General features: G+C 48.0%; 1 protein-coding gene and 1 pseudogene across 2 annotated transcripts in view; one reads left to right on the top strand and one right to left on the bottom strand.

The window, feature by feature from the left end:
• GNB1 (G protein subunit beta 1) overlaps positions 1-16,513 on the top strand; it is a 92,580-nt gene that overhangs the window by 3,880 nt on the left and 72,187 nt on the right. The gene's annotated exons all lie outside the window — the stretch shown is intronic.
• On the bottom strand, positions 3,207-12,420 carry LOC136135323 (iron-sulfur cluster assembly enzyme ISCU pseudogene; annotated as a pseudogene).

Genomic DNA, 16,513 nt, shown 5'->3' with positions numbered 1-16,513 from the left:
ATCAGGGATTGAATTTGGGCCCACGGCAGTGAAAGCAGAGTCCTAACCACTGGACTGCCAGGGCATTCCTGGTCCAGGCTTAATAATGTACTTTATCAAGGAGGGAAAGGCTATTTACTCTTTAACCTGTCAGGACTAGAATACTAAGGGGATTGAATATATTCTTGTTTACTTGTGGGTAATTGTGTGTTTATACATGTCTGCATGTCTTCTGACTCAGTCCTGTGGCAATTGTAAAATATATTCCGCATGCAGATTACAAGTTCTCTTGACTACCTCCAAGTGTTGTAGTTGGTAAAGCTTTAAAAAAATTCTGGACACTTTCTAATTAGACAAGAGAATGTTAAAGCTTCTACAACAGGTTTCCAAAAAAAAAGTTGTCCTAGGAACTTTAAGATAATTCCTGAATTGCTGGGAGGGAAAGAAATTCACTCTTTTCTTAAGGGACTGAGACTGCCTGAGTTAGAACCCAGTCGTGTAACTGAACTTGCTGGTGTGGATGCGGGTTTGACTTCTGTGTGTCCGTTTCTGCATGTGTGAAAACAGGCACACTGGAACCTCCTTCCTGAGGTGGTTGTGAGGATTGAGTGAGTAAGCATACGTGAGAAGCACTTGGAACAGTGCCTGGCCGCAGTGCTCTGTTAGAGGATCACCGTTTCTGTTGCTTATGGCCTTGCTTTGTAACAGTTTTGTTTTTTGTTTTTTTTTGGCACGCACGGCATGAAGGATCTTAGTTCCCTGACCAGGGATTGAAAACGCTCTCCGAGGAGTCTTAACCACTGGACCACCAGGGAAGTCCCTGTGACAGTCTTTTAAACTACGATAAAGGTAGATTATAGAGAATTTAGGAAGACTCTTAACCACTGTGCACCACCAGCGAAGCCCCCATCACTTTAATTTATTACCTTACTTTCTCCCAAGTCATCTCTGACATTCTTTCTTTTCTCAAAAAGCTTTTTTTTTTTTAAATTAAAATATAGTTGAGGGCTTCCCTGGTGCACAGTGGTTAAGAATCTTCCTGCTTATGCAGGAAACATGGGTTTGAGCCCTGGTCTGGGAAGATCCCACATGCTGTGGAGCAACTAAACTTGTGTGCCACAACTACTGAGCTTGCGCTCTAGAGCCCGTGAGCCACAACTATTGAGCCTATGAGCCACAGCTACTGAAGCCCGCGCACCTAGAGCCTATGCTCTGCAACAAGAGAAGCCACCACAATGACAAGCCCGCGCACTGCAACGAAGAGTATCCCCTGCTCGCCGCAACTAGAGAAAGCCCACGTGCAGCAATGAAGACCCAACACAGCCAAAAACAAAATACATTTATAAAAAAATATAGTTTATGTACAGTATTATGTTAATCTCAGGTGTACTACATAGGGCTTTGACATTTGCATACATTATGAAATGATCACCATGATAAGTCTAGTAATTCTCTCCCCATTCAAAGTTATTATAATATTATTGACCATATTTCTTTCTTTCTTTTTTTTTTTTCCCCTGGCCATGCCACGAGGCTTGCGGGATCTTAGTTCCCTGACCAGGGATCGAAACTGGTCCCCCTGCAGTGGAAGCGTGGAGTCTTAACTGCTGCACCGTCAGGGAATTCCCCCTATTGACCATATTTCTTATTCCGTGTGTTACATCCCTGCGACTTATTTATTTATTTATCTTATTTTTAAAATAAATTTATTAATTTTATTTATTTATTTTTGGCTGCGTTGGATCTTTGATGCGCGGGCTTTCTCTCTAGTTGGGGCGAGCGGGGGCTGCTCTTCGTTGCGGTGCACGGGCTTCTCATTGCGGTGGCTTCTCTTGTGGCAGAGCATGGGCTCTAGGTGCACAGGTCTCAGTAGTTGTGGCATGCCGCTTCAGTAGTTGCGGCGCATGGGTTTAGTTGCTCTGCGGCGTGTGGGATCTCCAGGACCAGGGATCAAACCGGTGACCCCTGCATTCTGTGTTGGCAGGCGGATTCTTAACCACTGGGCCACCAGGGAAGTCCCCTTATTTATTATATAACGAGGTTTGTACCTCTTAATCCCCTTCACCTGTTTTGTCCTCCTGCCCCTTTCTGGCTACCACCAGTTCTCTTTGAGTCTCATGAATAGCTATGAGTCTGTTTTCATTTTGTTCAAAAGGCTTTACTTTTTTTTTTTTTTGCGGTACTCGGGCCTCTCACTGTTGTGGCCTCTCCCGTTGCAGAGCGCAGGCTCAGCGGCCATGGCTCACGGGCCCAGCCGCTCCGCGGCATGTGGGATCTTCCCAGACCGGGGCACGAACCCGTGTCCCCTGCATCAGCAGGCGGACTCTCAACCACTGCGCCACCAGGGAAGCCCGGCTTTACCTTTATAGGACAGTTTTGATCCTATAATTCATTTTGAAACTGGTAAAGTGATTGTTTGTTTTTTAAAGCTCTCACTTCCACCTCCCTTTATGATGCTCAGTTATTTGGGATTTCACAAAACATTCTTTGTCATCCCTTAATTTGCCAGCTAGTGACAATGAAATATTTTTCATATATTCTCAAAAGTATTATAACAGGAAATTTGTTTAACAGATGCTCATTCAGCATCTTCTCTGCTAGGTGCTGAGTCTATAAATTATAGAATGGGTGTGGCCCAGGACCTTATGTTATAGTTTAACAGGGAGGCTGACAAGCAGTTTATGTACAAAGGTGAAAAACAAGGGCCGTGGATCACAGGGGCAGCTAACCTAGAGTTTAATGATGGCTTCCTAGGGAAAATGGTTTTTTTTGGGGGGGGGGGAGGGTTGTCTTACATTCCTTTATTATATATATGCAGATCTGTTTTATGTACAATACTTGGTTCTGTCAAGTAATCTTATCAAGGTATCTACTGGTAATCTTCCCCAAAATGGATTCAGGAAAATTAGATAATTGTGCACTTCATGACTACCCAAACGAGGGACTTCATTACTGATTGCAGTTTTGGGGCCACACAAAGAGTTCGAAATCGACTTGGACTGGGTTAAGGCAATAAACATGAGCTGAAAGAAAACACAGATTCAGAACAATCGATTAGACTGTTTAGCTTGCGTGAGAGTCACAATGCGAATAGCATAGGTTGTGCAGGTCTCATCGCTCTTTTGTTTCAGTGCAAGGGCTTCTGAACACCTCCGTGTGCGTGACTGCTGGTGGCGGGGGAGGGAGGGAAGCAGCCTGTGTGACCTGTGGGAGACTTCCCTGAGGGCTCATTTCTTCTCAGCCTCTCCTTTCTTGGGTTCTCGTTTCAGTTTGTAATCAGCCAGGGTGACCTTGATGGCATCTTTGGCTATCATGGAGCAGTACAGTTTCACAGGGGGAAGGCAGACCTCCTTGGTGATATCGGTGTTTTATGTTTGTTTAAAAATGATTTAAAAAAATTTTTTAATATTATTTACTTTTTGGCTACGCTGGGTCTTAGGTACAGCATGCGGGATCTAGTTCCCTGACCAGGGATCAGACCCAGGCTCCCTGCTTTGGGAGTGCGGAGTCCTAGCTGCTGGACCCCCAGGGAAGCCCCCGTGTTTTTATTTTTTTTGTAATATAAATTTATTTATTTTTAATTTATTTAATCTTGGCTGTGTTGGTTCTTCGTCGCTGTGCGCGGGCTTTCTCTAGTTGCGGCGAGCAGGGGCTACTCTTTGTTGCGGTGCGCGGGCTTCTCGTTGGCAGTGGCTTCTCTCGTTGTGGAGCACGGGCTCTAGGCGCGTGAGCTTCAGTAGTTGTGGCACGCGGGCTCAGTAGTTGTGGCTCACGGGCTCTAGAGCACAGGCTCAGTAGTTGTGGTGTATGGGGTTCGTTGCTCCGCGGCACGTGGGATCTTCCCGGACAAGTGCTTGAACCTGTGTGCCCTGCATTGGCAGGCGGATTGTCAACCGCTGTGCCACCAGGGAAGCCCCGCCCCCTGTGTTTTTGATGGTTGTGGCTTCCTCCACTGTCTTCCCCTTTACCCACTTGCTGGCTGACAAGCTCGAGGCAATGGCAGAACCACAGCCAAGTGTTTTAAACCTGCCGTTGACCATCTTCCTCTTTTCATCCTCTTGAATCTGTACTTTCATTATGTCACTGTACGCTGGAGCCCCACCAGTCTGGTTCCAACATTTTTAGATGTTTTGTTAAGGAACCCCACTTTTGGGGGGTTTTCATAATGATCAACAACCTTCTTGTGGTAGAGCCGAGCCAGAGCTGACGGGTGGGTGGGCAGGCGCGGGGCTGGAGCAGCAGGGCCGCCACTGTCTTGCAGGCTTGCTGGAAAATGTTTAAGTTGAGACTGAAAGGGTTCTCCAGTTGGAGGCTGCCTGGCTTGTGGAGGGGAAGGAAAGAGTGTTCCAGGCTGAGGAGATGGTTGTGTATGCTTTTCATGCAACCAGTTGGCTTCCTTCACCCACTGTCTCCAGCACGTATAACAGTGTATTGCAAGATAGGTGCTCAGTAATTATTTATCGAATGAAAGAGAGCATGGGTTGTCTAGGGACAGAAGTTCCAAAGGGCTGGAGAGTGGTGAGAAATGGACACTGAGAGGTCAGAGCCTTGGTAAAGAATTTGCACTTTTACATCGAGGGCTCTAGGAAGCCCTCAAAGGGTAAGGAGATGTACCCGATCAGGAACATCACTTGGTCTTGAACTTGGAGTGTTCTCAGAGGAAGGAGGAAGGCGGGTCAGATTCCAGATGGGATGCTGTAGAGAAGAAGGGGGTCTGGGCCAGGGTAGAAAAGCTGGTAACTGGTGACTCAGATGCTTAGGTGACTGTGTGGAAGGTCAGAAGGGAGCGAGCGAGTACAGGTTTCTCTCCTGGAAGTCCGGGTGCCTGTTTTGCATTTACTGAAATGAGCAGTGGTTTGATGGGAAGACAGTGAGTGAGTCTTTGCACCTTGGGTTTGAGGACCCCAGGAGGCGTTCCCACATTTTGCATTAGAACACACCGCCCTTTACACTTTCTACTCCTTCTTGCAAAGCTCTTCTCGTGGAGGTCTGTTTGGACCATCCACTCCTTTCATTCAGGTCTTTGTTCTAATATCCCCTCCTTAGAGGGTGTTCTCCACTCTCATTAATCTCTGTCTTCCCTTGCTCTGTCTCCCTAGTCTCTATGTTGATCTACCCACTAGTTCTAAGCTCCATGAAGACAGGCACTTTGGTTCACTACAGTATTACCAGTATCTGAAACACTCTGAAGTGTTTGTCCAATTGTAGATTTTTGTACACGTGAGTGTGGAGCTCTGGAGGAGTGGTCTGGATGAGTTATTAGTATTTAGCTGGTGGTTGAAGTCTTGGGTTTCACCATCACTTAGAGCGAGGGGTCTCGAGTACAGTCTGTAGACTCTGGGGCTCATTAGGTCCAGGCTGCTGTCATGATCATATTGAGATGTCATTTGACTTTCACTGTGTTGACATTCCCACTGATGGTACGAAGCAATGCTGGGTGACACTGCTGGTTCTGTAGCAGAAATCAGAGCCGTGGTACCAAGCCAGTTATAACGGTGATTGTAGTCATAGTATTCCTCACTGCTGTGAATTTGTGGTTTTAAAAAAAAAATCCAGTTTAATCAAATGCCCTTGATGAAGCAGTCAAAATTAATTGTGTTAAACTTCAACCTGAGGACCCATCTTTTTACTGGCCTGTGTGACAAAATGGGGAGTTGGCATAAAGCACACATGCATCTTAACATGTGAGGGCGGTCTTCTGGACAAGCAACTCTGCGATCGCTTGAGTTGAACAGCTGACAAAAAATGATGGCTGTTTAGACAGGGGAATTTGGCAGATATTTTCATAAAAACGAACGAAGTGAACCAGATACTTCAAGGAAAATAACTGACAGTATTGTTGGCAGTGATGAAATTTGAGCTTTCAAATGGAAATTTGAATTTTGGAAAACTTGATTCTGCTACCATGAGCTTGACAGCTTCCCAGTACTTAAAGACTTTTTTTTGCAAGATAGGAGGTGATGCTAACGAAATGTTTCTTTTTTTTAATGTTATATAATAAAACGTGTCAACATTTGGAAGATCTGCTTAACTCAGTGAGCTGATATTTTCCAAATGGCCTGTGCTTGATGCTACTAACTCACAGATGGGTGAAAGATCCATTCAAAGCACAGGAATGGAGTGAAGGCCCTGGTGTTTGATGTAACAGTATGCAAAGTTAATTGACATAGTTTCAGATTCCACAGCAGAACTACCCTTTTTTTAATATATAAATTTATTTATTTTTGGCTGTGTGTTGGGTCTTCGTTGCTGTGCGCAGGTTTTCTCTAGTTGCGGCGAGTGGGGGCTGCTCGTTGCGGTGCGCAGGCTTCTCATTGCGGTGGCTTCTCTTGCTGCGGAGCACGGGCTCTAGGCACGCAGGCTTCAGTAGTTGTGGCGAGCGGGCTTAGTTGCTCTGCGGCATGTGGGATCTTCCCGGACCAGGGCCTGAACCCGTATCCCCTGCACTGGCAGGCAGATAACCTCTGTGCCACCAGGAGAGCCCAGAACTACCCTTTAAGAAACTTACCACTTGTCAAGTTTTGATGTAGTACCAAAAAAGACTGTCTATATTTATTTGAAAAGGCTGTTACAGTACTCCTCTCTTTTCTTTTTTATAAATTTATTTACTTTATTTATTTTTTTTGCTGCGTTGTGTCTTCGTTTCTGCGCACGGGCTTTCTCTAGTTGCTGAGCGGGGGCTCCTCTTCGTTGTGCTGCGCGGGCTTCTCGTTGCAGTGGCTTCTCTTTGTTGAGGAGCGCGGGCTCTAGGTGCCCGGGCTCAGTAGTTGTGGCTCACGGGCTTAATTTTTCCGCGACATGTTGGATCTTCCCGAGCCAGGGCTTGAACCCGTGTCCCCTGCACTGGTAGGTGGATTCTTAACCACTGCGCCACCAGGGAAGCCCTACTCCTCCCTTTTCCAACTACGTATCTGTGAGGCTGAGTTTTCCTCATCTCCTTCAACCAAAACAAGATATTGTACCAGATTGAGTGCAGAAGCAGATGTGAGAATCCAGCTCTCTCTACTTGAGGCAGGCATTAAAGAGGTGTGCTAAAATGTATAATGTTGCTGCTCTTCTCACTAAGTTATTTTTCTAGTTATTTCTTTTTTTTTTAATTTAAAAAAATATTTATTTATTTGGCTGTGCCGGGTTTTAGTTGTGGTACGCAGGATCTTTGTTGCAGCATGCAGGCTCTTAGTTGTGGCGCCCTTAGTTGTGGAATGCGGGATCAAGTTCTCTGACCAGGGATCGAACCCAGGCCCCCTGCATTGGGAGCGCAGAGTCTTAGGCACTGGACCACCAGGGAAGTCCCTCTAGTTATTTTTTGTAAAAATATTATTTATGGTAATATGTAATAGGCTTATTAAACTTCTTTTTTGTCTCTGCTTTAGTTTCTAGTGTAGTAAATATCCATTGATATAACCCACATAAACAAAAGCCCCTGGAATCCTCAGTAATTAAGAGTGTAAGGGAAGCCTGAGACCAAGCCTCTGAGCAGCAGTGATTTGGAGAGCAGTGTGGTGGTTAAACTGGCCGGGGCACGTCAAGGACCTTAGCCCCAGGTGCCTGCAGGGACCAGAGAGGTCCTCCGCTGGAGACAGGTGCCCTGTCCTGATGTGTCGTTATAGGTGTAGAACTGTGCCTTTTCCTGGGGAGAAGAACCACCCAGAGATTCTCTAAAGGTTGAAGACCCTTTGGTGTAGCTTGGGTGTTGAGGCATGGCAGAGGAAAAGCAGCTTATAGGAATGGTCAGAAGTTGGAAGAACATCAGAGCAGTGTCAGTGCTTAAGAGAGTCTCTGAGAGGGAAGGGAATGGTCAAAGAGGCAGATTTGATTGGGATTCAGCGATCAGGACTCCCCAGGGCCGATGAGTGGCAGTGGCTTGTGGGGAGGCTCTGAAGGAAAGGGGTGGAGAGGCATGTGGGGTTGAGGGAGGGCTCTGTTCCTGCCTTCATTTTTTTTTTTTTTTTTGTGGCCATCCTGCATGGCATGTGATTTCTTAGTTCCCCCAACCAGGTTCAAACCTGTGCCCCCTGCAGTGGAAGTGCAGAATTTTAACTGCTGGACCTCTAGGGAGGTCCCTGTTCTGCCTTTATTTTATTTTATTTATTTATTTTTAAAATAAAATTTATTTATTTATTTTTGGTTGCGTTTGTGCACCGGCTTTCTCTAGTTGCGGCGAGCGGGGGCTGCTCTTCGTTTTGGTGCCGCGGGCTTCTCATTGCGGTGGCTTCTCTTGTTGCGGAGCACGGGCTCTAGGCACGCAGGCTTCAGTAGTTGTGGCACACAGGCTCAGTAGTTGTGGTTCGCGGGCTCTAGAGCGCAGGCTCAGTAGTTGTGGCACACGGGCTTAGTTGCTCCGCAGCATGTGGGGTCTTCCTGGACCAGGGCTTGAACCCGTGTCCCCTGCATTGGCAGGCGGGTTCTTAACTACTGCGTCACTAGGGAAGTCCCCTGCCTTGATTATAGACGGAGTAGCTTGAGCACTGTCACGTGAGGAGCGCCTGTAAACAAGGGGAGGGAGAGTGTCAGTGAAATGCACATTCATGGCTGAGCAGTACCAGCTGGCAGCTGGTGATGGGGCAGTGATGAGAGACGCCCACCCCCCTCTGGTGAGAGGGACGTCATCTGTCCGATGGCGGGTGGAAAAGGTTGTGCTGGAAGAGAAATCAGGACAGGGCAATAGAGATGGCTGATTTCATTTTAAAAGGGTGGTGGAAACATCTGAAATTGAGAGCAAGGGGAGGTGAGGGGATGAGGCAGGCGGCAGATACCTGGGCAAAGGGAGAAGCCCCAAGACAGGACTGGGCGAGGAACTGAAATAAGAGGGCTTGGGAAATTGAGGATGGCACGGAAGGACCGTGGCCCTTCCGTCCTCCACCTGCAGTTCTCTTGGCAGTAGATGAACTTGCGTTTTGCAGATGACCCCAGTGCTGTTAGCTCGGCCTTGTTAGGTTCCTACTGTGCTAGCTAGGCACCATGCTAAGAGCTTGACGGTGTTACTGTTTGATCGTCTAATCGGCTCTGAGCCAGGTCCTGTGAATAGCCCCATTTCATAGGTGGCTAAACCTATGGGGAGATTAGGTAATTGGCCAGAGTCACAGCCAGGAATCTGTGGAACCCACGTTTGAACGTCAGTTGTTTGCCCCTAGAGCCCGTGCTCTTAATTATTACACCGTGGACCATCTAATTTGAGCTCCTCTCCCCTACTCTTTCATCTCAGAGGACTTCTGTGTCTGCATCTGCCTCCTTCATATGTTGTTAAAGGGAGGATTCTTCCGCTTGAGAACATATTCACCAACAGTTTTATCTTTAGTTTCTTCTTCAGGGGCTCCTATTCTGTCTTCAAACGTGACTAATAAGTCTTATATAACTTAATCTCCCAGTTAATCTTGGTATATTTTTCAGCCACTATTCATATTTTTCTCTGTTTAAAATTAAACTCCCTGGACAGGAGATCTGTCTTCACTGCCTCAGTTCCTTCATCTGTCCTGTCCTCAGTCTTTTTTTTTTTTTTTAATATTTATTTATTTATTTTTGGCTGCATTGGTCTTAGTTGTGGCGTGTGGGCTCTTCGTTTTGGTGCGGGCTTAGTTGTCCTGCGGCTTGTGGGATCTCAGTTCCCCAACCAGGGATCAAACCTACGTCCCCTGCATTGGAAGGTGGATTCTTAACTGCTGGACCACAGGGAAGTCCCCCTGTCCTCATTCTTTGAGGGCCTTGTCCCTGTTCCCCCTAAGTTATCACTGTTACTGTTTTCATAAAGATGTCGTTTTCAGTAAGTCCATTTTACTGTCCCCAGTTTTTAACTGTTGTACTTTAATAATAAAAGTGTTTAATTGTTTATTGTACAAAATTAGGATTATAAAAATGAAGGGGAAAGGACTTCTCTGGTGGTCCAGTGGTTAAGAATCTGCCTTCCAGTGCAGGGGACGTGGTTTCGATCCCTGGTTGGAGAGCGAAGATCCCACATGCTGCGGGGCAGCTAAGCTTACGAGCTACAACTACTGAGCCTGCGTGCCCTAGAGCCCACGTGCTGCAACTAATGAGCCCACACTCTGCGACTGCTGAAGCCCATGCACTCTAGGGCCCGCGTGCTGCATCTGCTAAGCCTGTGACCCACACTTGCTGAGCCATGTGCCACAACTACTGAAGCCCGCATGCCTAGAACCCGTGGTCCACAACAAAAGAAGCCACCACTTGCCGCAACTAAAGAAAGCCCGCGTGCAGCAATGAAGACCCAATGCAGCCAAAAAAACAACCAAAACAGGGCTTCCCTGGTGGCGCAGTGGTTGAGAGTCAGCCTGCTGATGCAGGGGACGCGGGTTCGTGCCCCAGTCCAGGAGGATCCCACATGCCGCGGAGCGGCTGGGCCCGTGAGCCATGGCCGCTGAGCCTGCGTGTCCGGAGCCTGTGCTCGGTGGCGGGGGAGGCCACAGCAGTGAGAGGCCCACGTACCGCAAAAAAACAAACAAACCAAAAACAAACACAAAAATGAGGGGGAAAGTCTATAGTTTACCTATCTGGAAATAACCTATAATATTATGTTGTTGTATTTTCATTTAGTTTTGTCGTTCATGCACATGTATTCAGAGATTCCCCCACCCCCCAGATTGGAGATCACACTGTATGTGTAGATTTTTAAGTTTTACTTTTTCTACTTTGTTACACATTATGTTTACATCTTTGAAAACATGACCAGTAACTACATAACAGTTGATGGTGTTCCTTGCTCCATGGCTTCTCTGTGCCCATGTGCTGGACATCCTGGCTCTGCAGTCTGAGCTTTGAGGCTGTGAGCAAGTTGTGTAACTCCTCTCTCGGTTTTCCCGTCTCCTGGGCTGGTGGTGAGGATGAAACGAGATGGTGCAAATGGAACACTTACCCCCGTGCTTAGCGTGGCGCAAGCACTGACGTATTTGCTTCCGTTACCACCCCTGCCTGTGACCTTTGCCTCCTTTGCCTTCCTCCTTTCCTCACACGCTTCTCCAAGTCGACCCCTGCTCTTTATTTCTGACTTTGTGGTTGCTGTCTTGCTTAAGGTTCTCAGGGGTTCTTCTGCGTGGCTCTGAAATGCTACTCTTAGTTTCCTGGGGCTGCAGTAACAAATTACCACAAAAGGAGTGGCCAAAACAGCAGAAATTTATTCTCATAATTCTGGAGGGTGGAAGTCTGACATCAAGGTTTTGACAGGGCAGCTCCCTCTGATGCCTCTTTCTGGCTTCGGGTAGTCGCTGGCAATCTGGTTTCTGCCTGTTTTATGTGGCCTTCTCTCTGTGTCTGTCTCTGCTCTTATAGGAACACCAGTCATTGGATGAGGGCCTATTCCATTGTGACCTCATTTTGAGTTAAAACTAATTATACCTGCAAAGACCTTTTTTCCAAATAAAGTCACATTTACAGGTTCCAGGTGGACAAGAATATTCAAGGGACACTTTTCAACCCACTGCCGTTACCTAGAGCTTCCTCCTGGGCCCTGTTTTCGTTGCGTTCCCAGCTCCCTGTCTCCCATGTCTTTACCGTCCTTTCGTGGCCGAGCTAGTAAAAGGAAGTCTCAGTTGCAGGTTGAAGAAAACAACAGAGAGAACTTAGGTGGAAAAGGAAAATGTCTTATCGGGATTTTGGATGTCTCACAGAACCAAAGTTCAGGAATAGAGCTGGGCTTTTTGGGTCAGCGTGGGGTCAGAGGATGGAGAAACCATTCAGGGGTCTCTGCCCATCTCATTTCCATTCTCCTTGTCTGTAAGTGCCTCGATGTTTCTGCTTGCAAAGTAAAAAAGCTCCCTGAGGGCTTCCCTGGTGGCGCAGTGGTTGAGAGTCCGCCTGCCGATGCAGGGGACGCGGGTTCGTGCCCCGGTCTGGGAAGATCCCACATGCCGTGGAGCAGCTGGGCCCGTGAGCCATGGCCGCTGAGCCTGCGCGTCCAGAGCCTGTGCTCCGCAACAGGAGAGGCCACAACAGTGAGAGGCCCGCGTACCGCAAAAAAAAAAAAAACCTCCCTGAAATGGTCATTTTTCTCTGTTTTCATCATATTTTGCCTCTTGGCATTGAACTCACTTAACCACCACCTCTTTAAAACACACTCTTCTCTTAGTTCCTGGTTCTCCTTCTGCCACTTTGTCCTTCTTGGTTTCCTTCCAAGGTTCCTCTTTTGCCTGCCCTGCCTGCCTTCAGTTGTCTGGTGTTTCTCCATCTTGAGTCCAGGATTCTCTCTGTTCTTGGGCTCTCCTTAGGTGATCGTGGCTGTTCCCATCTGTTCTTATCTGTTTTAAATGCTGTTTACTGATAGTTTTGAAGACTCTCAAATTTATATCTCTACTGCAGCCTTTCTGATCTCCAGACTCGTCTGTCTTCGTGTCCACCTGACATCTCCTTACTTTGCTGTTTCCACTGCTGAGTCCTTGATCCTTTAGGTCTCAGCTTGAGTGTCACCTCAAAGAGGCTTTTTCTGGCCACCATTGTTGCTCTTGATCACATTGATTGACCACAGTTACTGCTTCATGGTGTTCCCCTCAAATTGTGTTTGCAGAGTTGTGAGGCTCTGTCTCTCACTCTCCCAACTAGCACAGGCTGGAAGTAAAGGGTGTGCCAGTTGGGCTCTTCATGTGGACAGGGTTAGGTCTTTTTTTTTTTTTTTTTTTTCGCGGTACACGGGCCTCTCACTGTTGTGGCCTCTGCCGTTGCAGAGCACAGGCTCCGGACGTGCAGGTTCAGCGGCCATGGTTCACGAGCCCAGCCGCTCCACGGTATGTGGGATCTTCCCGGACCGGGGCACGAACCCACGTCCCCTGCATCGGCAGGCGGACTCTCAACCACTGCACCACCAGGGAAGCCCGGTAGGGTTAGTTCTTGAACCTGAGTCAGACCCCCTGAAAGTGGCCGTCGGTCCATCTGTAAGCCTGAGACTCAGGTGGTTTAGAGGAATGTCCCAAGCGAACGTGATACACAGTTAGGTTTGGGGACAGTGGCCTGTGAAACCACTTAACTAGGGTTAAGGTCTAGGTAGTTTTCCGGAGAATGGATAGGAGGGTTATTGGAAAGGCTTGAGATTGCTTAACCACTGTTGGGGTGTGGGTTTGGGGATGGCTGCTGTAGACGCAGAGAGATGAGAAGGGAAGAGGGCAGGGAGCTTTTCCTGGGAATCGATGCACTCAGAGCAGGGAGAATCTCAGTGCCTAACGCTGATTGGCAAGGCATTTAAAATGTGCTTTTTGAATCAGTAACAGACCATCATGTCCTCTTTACATTTTCTTAAAATATGGGAACTGACCGCACACATTTCCCGTAATTTAAAACTTGACATATTCGGGAAATGCTAAGCGAGTAGGGTGCTCCACTTCAGCCATGAAAGGAGAGCTTTAAAACAGCAGCTCTTCTACTCTAAACGTTTGTTCACAGACTTAGATAATGCTAGCTTAAAAAAAGAAAAGCTTCTGAAATGGCTGGGCTCTGTCTTCCTGGGTCTGTGGAGCCCACTCAGCAGCTAGGGTTTGAGTGTCTCGGCGGCCAGGACAGGGCCAGTGCTGGAAGGACCCTCTAGGCAATTTTTGTTTTTTGCAGCTGTCTTTTTTCTTTTGTGGAAACAGAAGAATGACATCCTTGAGGGTAATTTTTGCAGGAATAGGTTATAATCGCAATAGAGGCAATTGCTAATGTCCATTCCACTAACTGACCTTTGGGTACCAGTGAGGAGGGAAAGGACATATGTGAAGGAGGAGACAGCACAAAGAACGCCCCCCAAAGCAGTGGCTCCTTCCTTCCCTCGTGGAAGTGCCAAGCCCCTGGGAGGCGCAGGCAGCATTCTCCCCTTGCTTTTGGTCTCCATTGTTGCTTGTCTGCAGACATCTGTGGTTAGTCGTCGTAATGTGTGGTGTGCTACAGGGATGCTGCCTAACAGCCAAGGGTGAGCCAGCCCAAGACCTCACCGGTCCAAGGCTGAGAACTCTGACTTGAACTAACACGCACCCTGCAGTTAAAAAAACGTGCTCATGGCCTTGCATCAGTTACCTGTTGGTGCGTAACAAACTGCCCCCCAAACTTAACGAGTTCAAGCAATAACTGTGTGTTCACCACTGGCAGTTAGGGCTCTGTGTGGTGGGGGGCTCTGCCCACTCATGCGTCTGCAGTCCATTGGCACTTCTGGGAAGGCCTTACCTGCATGGACTTTTCGCCAGGCTGCACCTCTGTTCTCCATGTGACCCTTCCAGCAGGCCGGCTCAGGCCTCTCAGGGTAGCCGAGTGGTAAGAGGGCGGGAGCAGAAGTTGCTAGGCTTCTTGAGGCCATACGTAGAAGTCACACAGTGTCACCTTTGGTACATTCTGTTGGTCGGAGCAAGTTATGAGGCCTAGTCCAGACTGGAAGTGTAGAGAAATAGTGAACCTCGTTCTTACAGGAGGAGCTGCAAAGAATCTGTGGCCGTTTCTTAAATCTCTCAGGACCTCTCTATAGCATGACATTTAGAACTGCCTGCTTTAGGGTGTCCAGTTAATACTAAGATTGCTGTGGAATGGATTCCAGAAGTGAACTGCTTAAAGGCATCAGTTTATTTAACAGACATTTGCCATATACTTACTTTCAGCAAGACACTGTGATTGGTGATGTGCAAGTACTGGGAAATAGCTTCTAATCTCTCATTCTTTGGGGGAGGACTGTGAACTAGTGGGTAAGCAAGTTTCAGACCTGTGGTGAGCGCTGCAAGACCCAGAGTGGAGAGAGGGCACTTGGTTTTAGGTTAATTGGGAAAGGCCGTTCTGAGCAGTTGGCACCTGAAGGAGGAGAAGCCAGGTAGGAGAAGAGCCTGGTTACTTCAGGTGCAGAGAACAGCAATTGCAAAGGCCCTGAGGTGGGGAGAGGCCAGCGTGGCTGAAGCTTTGTGCCCCGGGAGCAAGGCGGTAGAAGTCAGGGTTGGAGAGGAAGCTGGCCTTGGCCACCTGGCCCAGTTTGCCGGCAGTGTCAGCTTCACCCGGTGAGCCGGGATTCTGTGTGGGGAGTGCCCTCTTTGACTATTAGACGTGCCCTGGTGGACAGTGCATTTTATGGTCACTCTGACGTGGAGGAAAGTTTGATTCTTTCCCTCAGTGCGGTGGACGCCACTGCACAGTTCTAAGCAGGAAGTGACCAGATGTGAATTTTAAAAGGTTGTTCAGTTGCCGAAGGAAGAATGGATTGTTGGGGTGAAAATAGAAACAAAGATCATTTAAGGGATACTGTTGATGAGAAATGATGTAGCTTGGCTAAGGATGGGGGCTGAGGAAGTGGGAGTAAGTGGACAGACTCATTTCTGCTCTGGAGGTCGAGCTAGCCACGGTGCTGATGATCTAGGACTATTCTTTTTTTTGTTCTGGCCGTGCCTGGCAGCATGTGGAATTTTAGTTCCCCGGCCAGGGATGGAACCTGTGCCCCATGCAATGGCAGCACGGAGCCCTTAACCACTGGACCACCAGGGAATTCCCCTAGGACAGTTCTTAAGCGCTTGCTCTGCACCCTTAGGGGCCGATGATGGTCGGGCACTGAGATGAGGCCAGATGGGTGGCTCAGGTTTGTTGACTGTCCAGTGGGGACGAGAGAGCCATCCTTGGAACATTTGAAGCTCAAAATGGACACAGGAAACCAAGTGCAAGTGTTGGCTCGTAAGTATGTTGGCCTGGAGTTCAGTCTGGAAGTCATAGGTAATATTTCAGTTCTTGTGAATGACGCTCTCACCTGCGCCTGGGAGGTAGGAAGAGGAGGCGACGGGATGCCCAGCCAGTGAAGGAAGGATAGGGCAGCTCTTCCTCAGTAAGGAGGGTGGGGATCCTGCATAGAGTGCTGTTGAGGGGTCAGGTGAAAGGGGTCCCTCAGATTTAGGGACTGTAGGTGCTAGGTGGTGGGCAGCGAAAGACATTGCGGGGAGTTAAAACATGGGAGTTGAGGAAGGGGAGACCACCTATGTAGATGTGGCTTCAGGAAGTTTTGCTGTGGGAGGAGGGGGCAAGGAAAGGGCTCTGTAGTTGGTGGGTGATGAGGGGAACCGTGGAGTGGTCTGTTTTTAAATAGGGAGCTCCTAAACCCGGGTGTTTATTTGGGTGCATTCAGAACTCGGCTGTGTGAATGACTCCCCTGGGATCTTATTAGCTGCAGATCCTAATTCAGTCTGCAGCCGAGTGAGTGAGCTTTCCTGACTAGCTCCCAGGTGCCGCTGGCGTTGCTGGTCCCTGGACCACACACGGAGAAGCAAGCACAATTGATGTTGTTAGAAACTAGCTGGTAGAGGGAGTTGATGCAGTAACAGAAGGCTGACCGCCTTAAGAAAAGCTGGGGCGGCGGGTGGTTCTTACCTATCTCATCACTGGTGCCAGCTGTTTGTATTGGCCTTTCATTTCAGCTGGTCTCATGGCTTCAAAGTTTGTCCTAATGGGTATGCTACTCCCTCCAGCCGAGCAAGTTAGCTGTGACATGGGATGTGATAGACCTATTTTCATCAACTCTTTTTTTTAAACATCTTTATTGGCGTATAATTGCTTTACAATGGTGTGTTAGTTTCTGCTTTATAACAAAGTGAATCAGCTATAC

Source organism: Phocoena phocoena, chromosome 1 (assembly GCF_963924675.1).
Source record: "Phocoena phocoena chromosome 1, mPhoPho1.1, whole genome shotgun sequence".
Lineage (NCBI taxonomy): Eukaryota > Metazoa > Chordata > Mammalia > Artiodactyla > Phocoenidae > Phocoena > Phocoena phocoena.
The sequence above is the reverse complement of the archived record's forward strand: the minus strand, read 5'-3'. Positions and strand labels throughout refer to the sequence as shown.